Genomic DNA, 6372 nt, shown 5'->3' with positions numbered 1-6372 from the left:
GGGAGAGGGAGGGAACGAGAGGGAGAGATAGGGAGGACTAAGAGAGGAGAGAATGGGAGAAGTAAGGGAGAGAGAGGGAAGGGGGGAAATGAGAGAGGTGGGAGAGATTGAAGGAAAGAGGAAAAGAGGGAGACGGGATAAGGAAAATAAGAGAAAGGAAGGGAGTGAGAGGGAGTAAAGGAGAGAAAGAGGAGAAGAAAGGGAGAAGGGGAAGTGATGGAGAGGGAATAGGAGAGGTAAGAGAAAGTAAGGGAGAGGGGAAGAGAGCGGAAGAGTGCGGGAGAGAATATATAAAAGAGTGAGAGGGGAAGTGAAGGAGAGAAAAAGAGAAGGAGAAGGAAGATAAAATATGGGATAGGGGAGAGTAGGGAGAGTAAAAGTGAAAGAAGGGAGATGGTAAGCGAGGGAGAGGGGAAGAGAGAGAAAGAAGGAAGAGAGAGGGAGTGAGGGAGAGGGGAAGAGAGGGAGAGGGGAAGAGAGGGAGAGGGAGAGGGGAAGAGAGGGTGAGGGGAAGGAAGGGAGAGGAGAAGAGAGAGAAAGAAGGAAGAGATAGGGAGTGAGGGAGAGGGGAAAAGACGGAGAGGGGAAAGGAGGAAGAGGGGAAGGAAGGGAGAGGGGACGAGAGAGAAAGAAGGAAGAGAGAGGGAGTGAGGGAGAGGGGAAGAGAGGGAGAGGGACGTAGGAAGTGAGAGGGGAAGGAAGGGAGAGGGGACGAGAGAGAAAGGAGGAAGAGAGAGGGAGTGAGGGAGAGAGGAAAAGAGGAAAAGGGGAAGGAAGGGAGAGGGGAAGAGAGAGAAAGAAGGAAGAGAGAGGGAGTGAGGGAGAGGGGAAGAGAGGGAGAGGGAAAGGAAGGGAGAGGGGAAGAGAGAAAGAAGGACGCGAGAGGGAGGAGGGAAGAGGGAGAGGGAGGAAGGAAGGAGAGGGGAAGGAGGAGAGAGGAGGAAGAGAGGGGAAGGAAGGGAGAGGGGACGAGAGAGAAAGGAGGAAGAGAGAGGGAGTGAGGGAGAGGGGAAAAGACGGAGAGGGGAAAGGAGGAAGAGGGGAAGTAAGGGAGAGGGGAAGTGAGGGAGAGTGAAAGTGAGGGGAAGGGGTGGGGAAGGGGGGGGAGAGGAGAGGAACACGCAGCACACCTGACCACTTACCTGTCATTAGTTCACACCTCACCTGCCTGGCGTGTGAGTGGGGGGGGGGGGGGTGGTGGGGGGGGGGGGGGCCCCGCGTAGAGCTCTCAATTACCTGTTGATTGATGGGCCGGTACAGGTGCTTTTTTTGTCTCCCTCTCTTTCTTTCTTTTTCTCTTTCTTCCTTACTTTCATCTTTTTATCTTTTTATTTTTGTTCATTCTCGTTTTTTTTTTTTGCTTTCCTCGGTTTTATTAATTTTTTTATTTTGTGTTCTTGTCTATTTCAGTCTTTTTTATCCTTTTCTTTTTTCTCTTATCTTTATTTTCCTTCCCATTCATCTTTTTTATCATATTTTGTTTTTTTCTTCATTCTCGTTTTCTCTGTCCTTTCGTCTATTCTTTATTTATTTTGTGTGTTTTTCCCTTTCATCTTTTTTTCCATTTCCTCTTTCTCTTATCCCTTTTTTCCTTCCCTTCCATTTTTTCTTCTATTTTGTCTTTCTTCTTTCTTGTTTTTCTTCCTTTATCTTTTTATCTTATCTATGTTTTTTGTTTTTTGCTTATTTCATCTTTTTATCCTTATATTTACCTTTTCTTCTTTATCTTTTTTTTCCCTCATCTTTTTTTTAATTAATTGTTTTCTTGCCTCTTTTTCATCTTTTTCAATCCTTCTATTTCTCTTTTCTTCCTTTTTTATCTTTTTATTTTGTGTTCGTGTCTCATCATTTTCATCATTTTCCTTTTTTTTTATTCTCTCCATTCATCTCTTTATTTTATTTTTTTCTTCTCTCTTCGTCTGTGATTTATATTTCTCTTTGTGTTCATTGGTTTAGTGTTTTTCTTTCTCTTTTTTTTCTTTTTCTTTCTCTCGCATTTGTATTTTTTTGTTTGTGTGTGTGTGCGTGTGTGTGTGTGTGTTTCCATTCCTTTCCTTTAATCTTCTCGTTGTTTTCTTTCTCTCTTCATTGACTTTCTTTTATTTTCGTGTATTTTCCTTTTCCTTTCAATGTCTTTTTTTTCCTTTAATTCTTGCCTTTGTGGTTTGCAAATGGAGTGTTCTCATTGTTGCTGCTTTGTAATATTCAGTGGTGTTTGTCCTCCTCCTCCTCCTCCTCCTCCTCCTCCTCCTCCTCCTCCTCATTGCTGTTGTTTTTGCTGTTTCTCATTCCTGTGTGTGTGGTGTGTGTGTGTGTGTGTGTGTGTTCCCGCTATGGAAGTGTGCAAAACAATGGAGAACAACAACAACAACAACAACAACAACAACAACAACAACACGCATTGTTTTAAATCACAGTCGCTTTTGTTGTTGTTTTTGTTCTCGTTGTTTGCAAAAGAAGAAAAAAAACAATAGTAATAAAAGCAAGCATGAAAAGCACTCGAATGTATATATAAGTGAGGATGTTTTTTTTTGTGTTTTATTTTTTGTGTGTGTTTTAGAAAGCGAAAAAAATGTGGAATGAGTGCGTTCTGAAAGTGTGTGTGTGTGTGTGTGTGTGTGTGTGTGTGTGTGTGTGTGTGTGTGTGTGTGTGTGTGTGTGTGTGTGTGTTCTATTCACGCGACGCCCAGGTGTTTGTGTTTCTTTGTTGTCCTTGTTTTCCTTGTATTGTTTTGGTCACCTGCAAGAGAACGCCCCCCTTCCCCCCCTCCCCCTCTCCCCTCCCCCTCCCCCCTCCGCCTTCCCCTTTCCGCAACCTCTTTCATCCCCTCTCTCCCTCTCCTCTTACCCTCTTTTCCTCTCTTCTTCCTCTCACCTCTCTGCTCCTCCTCTTTATTCTTGTTTTCCTTATTCCTCTCTTCCTCCCTTCTCTCTTTCTCTCCTTGTTCTTTTCCTCTTTCCTCTCGTTCCTCTCTTCCTGTTTTTTTCCCATACTCCTTTCTTTATCCTGCATTGCTCTTGTTCTCTCTCCTTTTTCCTTGTCTGTCACCTCCCTGCTTACCTCCTTCATTTCTCTCCTCTTTGCTCCCTTCCTCCTCCCTCCCCTTTCTTTCTCCCTTCTTTACCTACTCCCATGCACTCCTTCCTTTCACCTTCCCCCTCCCTTACACACTCCTCCCCTCTCTTTTTCCCCTCATTATCAATTATCTTGTATCTACTTTTTCATACGAGGTTGTAAAGTATAAAAGGAATAAGAAGGAGAATAAAAAGAAGCGTTCGTTTGTGTTTATATTTCAATAGGACATTTATTTAAATTATTATTATTAAAGGAGTGATATATCTTATGTACAGGGTAGTTAGCTTAGTGGCCTTGGTAATAATAATAATAATAATGATAATAATAATAATAATGATAATAATATAGTTTTGATTGATATGTGAAGTAATTATTAGTTCATATTAATATCACACATTCATATTTTTTTACATCTAGAATAAATGCGGTAAAAAAATAACGGAATAATTGAGACTAGTAATAATAATGAAAATAATAGGAATAAAAATAATAATGATAATAATAGGAATAATAATAATAATGATAATATTAATGACAACAATGATAATAAAAATAGTACCATCATATACTCTCCTCCTCTTCTTCACCTCCTCCTCCTCCTCCTCCTCCTCCGCCCAGTCATATATATACACACCTAGACACATATGCAGGCGCCTTACACGCAAAGGGAGTCATATATAAATATCTTTGTACATGAAGATTATCCTTAGTACACCTGGCGATGCACACCTGACACACCTGCCCTGCACACCCTCTCACCTGCCTAGGGAAATACGCACACACCTGTCTAGGGATTTTTTTTACCTGTGTTGGGGATTTTTTTAATTTGTTTTTAATCAGGTGTTCTTTCTTAGTTTCTTTTTTTTGGCTTGTAGGATTGAGGGTGTGAAGGCTAGATATGTTTGTTTGTTTGTTTGTTTGTTTATGTGTATGTGTTTGTGCGTGTATATGTGTGTGTTTCTCTGTGGAGTTAGTGGGATGGTGCCTTTAACTGAGTGTGTGTGTGTGTGTGGGTGTGTGTGTGTGTGTGTGTGCGTACGTGTGTGTCACCACGATAGGGGCTTAGAAAGAGCTATACAAACGCGGTTATATATAAAAATAGATAAGTTATTGGTGTGGGGAGAGAGAGAGAGAGAGAGAGAGAGAGAGAGAGAGAGAGAGAGAGAGAGAGAGAGAGAGAGAGAGAGAGAGAGAGAGAGAGAGAGGAGAGAGAGGAGAGAGAGAGAGGAGGAGGAGGAGGAGGAAGAGGAGGAGGAGGAGGAGGAGGAGGAGGAGGAGGAGGAGGAGGAGGAGGAGGAGGAGGAAGGAGAGGAGGAGGAGAGAAAATAGAGGAGGAGGGAGGAGGAGGAGAGAGAGAGAGAGAGAGAGAGAGAGAGAGAGAGAGAGAGAGAGAGAGAGAGAGAGAGAGAGAGAGAGAGAGAGAGAGAGAGAGAGAGAGAATAAATGGGACTGGTAATATTTATGGAGTGACTTGAGGTAGGCGGAAATGTTTCTTATAATAATACTTTTTTTTTGGTAACTTTGAAAAAAAAAAGAAAAAAAAAAACAGTCGAAATGAAAAGGTTTAAAAGCATATATTATTACTCTTTTTTATGTATCTATGTTTATCTTACTTGAGGTTTGGGTTGGGGGGGGGGGTTGATAGGGGTTAGGGGGTGCGGGAGGGGGGGTTTTAAGGGGGGTCTGGCAAGGGGTTTAGTTCGGTTTAGTTCGTCAGGGTTTAGTTTCCCCTCCAAATGGACGCATATAGAAAACGGGGAGTGTTGAAAAATATCTGGCGTGAAATATATATCTATACTTTTTCTTTCTCTCATATTTTTTTCCTTTCCGGCAGCGAAGTCGAAATAGTGTTACATGGATAGATAGATAAGTAAATAGATAGACAGACGCATTTTATTCCACTCATTCATCCATCTATCTATCTGTCTATCTATCCTTCATCCTGTTCTTTATTCTTTATCTATTCCTTTATCCACCTCAACCTATTTATACCTATCCATATTTAGTAGTTCAATTCTCCTGTTTACCTGTTTACCTGTCTACCTGTGTTTTAGAAAGTGACAGTGTTTACAAAAGTGTGAATCAGAGCCTCAGGTAGACAAAGGAACACAAACACACAAACACACACACACGTACTTTCTCCAGGTAACAAAGAGCGTCTCAGGTGCTTAATGACCCTCCAAACACACCTGCCCGTGACGAGGTAACAATGTGCGTCTCACCTGAGGTTTTTGATGAGGCTGATTACCTGTTCCCTTCTACCTGTCTTGCCTTACCTGGATGAGTCACGCCCAGGTATTATATATTTGTGTGTCTGTTTTTACGTACACACACATATACATACACACACATATAGGTACACACATACATACACACCTTATCTTATATGTGTGTTTTAGTTTATCACATTTATTTTTTGGGGGTATTTTTGTGTGTGAATGTTTTTTTTTGTAAGTTCATATGTGCGTTTTTGGGTACACACACGTACACACATCCACGTACACACCTTGTTTTTTTATTGTGTGTGTAGTTATCGAGCACCTCTTTTATTTTCTTCCTTAAGTCTTCTTTTAACTAATATTTGTCTTTTTTTCCATATTTTGATTATCTCTCTTTGGTTTGAATAGTAAAAGTCAGGTGTGTAGTTTTTATTTCACCTGTTCACTGCTGTTTCTTGGTTTATTTTCACTCATGTTATCTTTCTTTTCTTCATTTTATTATTTCTCTTCATCTCAGTTTTTTATTGCTCTGTATATCTTTCATTCGTTTTAAATACAATATCAGATTTAATGTTCTTTTTCTTCATTCACTTATTCACTGATAATTTTTTCTTCATCTACTTTCCATACATTTCCATCCTATTTTCAACTTCGTTTATATATATTCATGGTCTTATTTATGCTTATTTTCGTTGCTCCTCTATTTCTCTAACACTTTTCTCTTTTTTTAACTTCGTCTCTTCATTAAAATAAGTTCCTCACTACTTTCATTATCTTTTAGCATTTTTCTTTACCTTTTTCTCATGCATCTTTCTTTCTCTCATTTTTCAGCTTCACCTACTCACATTAACAAGCTCTTCACTATCAGCATCATCATCTCTCACACACACGGGTTGATGTTTTTATCTTAACGTAACTTATTATTTATTTCTACTCCACCTGTCCATTGTTCTCCTTCTCGCTTCCTCTTCATTTTCCACCTCACCTTGATTACACTTTGTCACAGGTACGCGCCGTCACACCTGCACACCCGCTCACCTGCATCACGCTAATTAGTTTTCGCAGGTAGACTCAACG

This window comes from Eriocheir sinensis, chromosome 16 (assembly GCF_024679095.1).
Source record: "Eriocheir sinensis breed Jianghai 21 chromosome 16, ASM2467909v1, whole genome shotgun sequence".
Taxonomy (NCBI): domain Eukaryota; kingdom Metazoa; phylum Arthropoda; class Malacostraca; order Decapoda; family Varunidae; genus Eriocheir; species Eriocheir sinensis.
Note: the sequence above shows the minus strand (reverse complement) of the source record.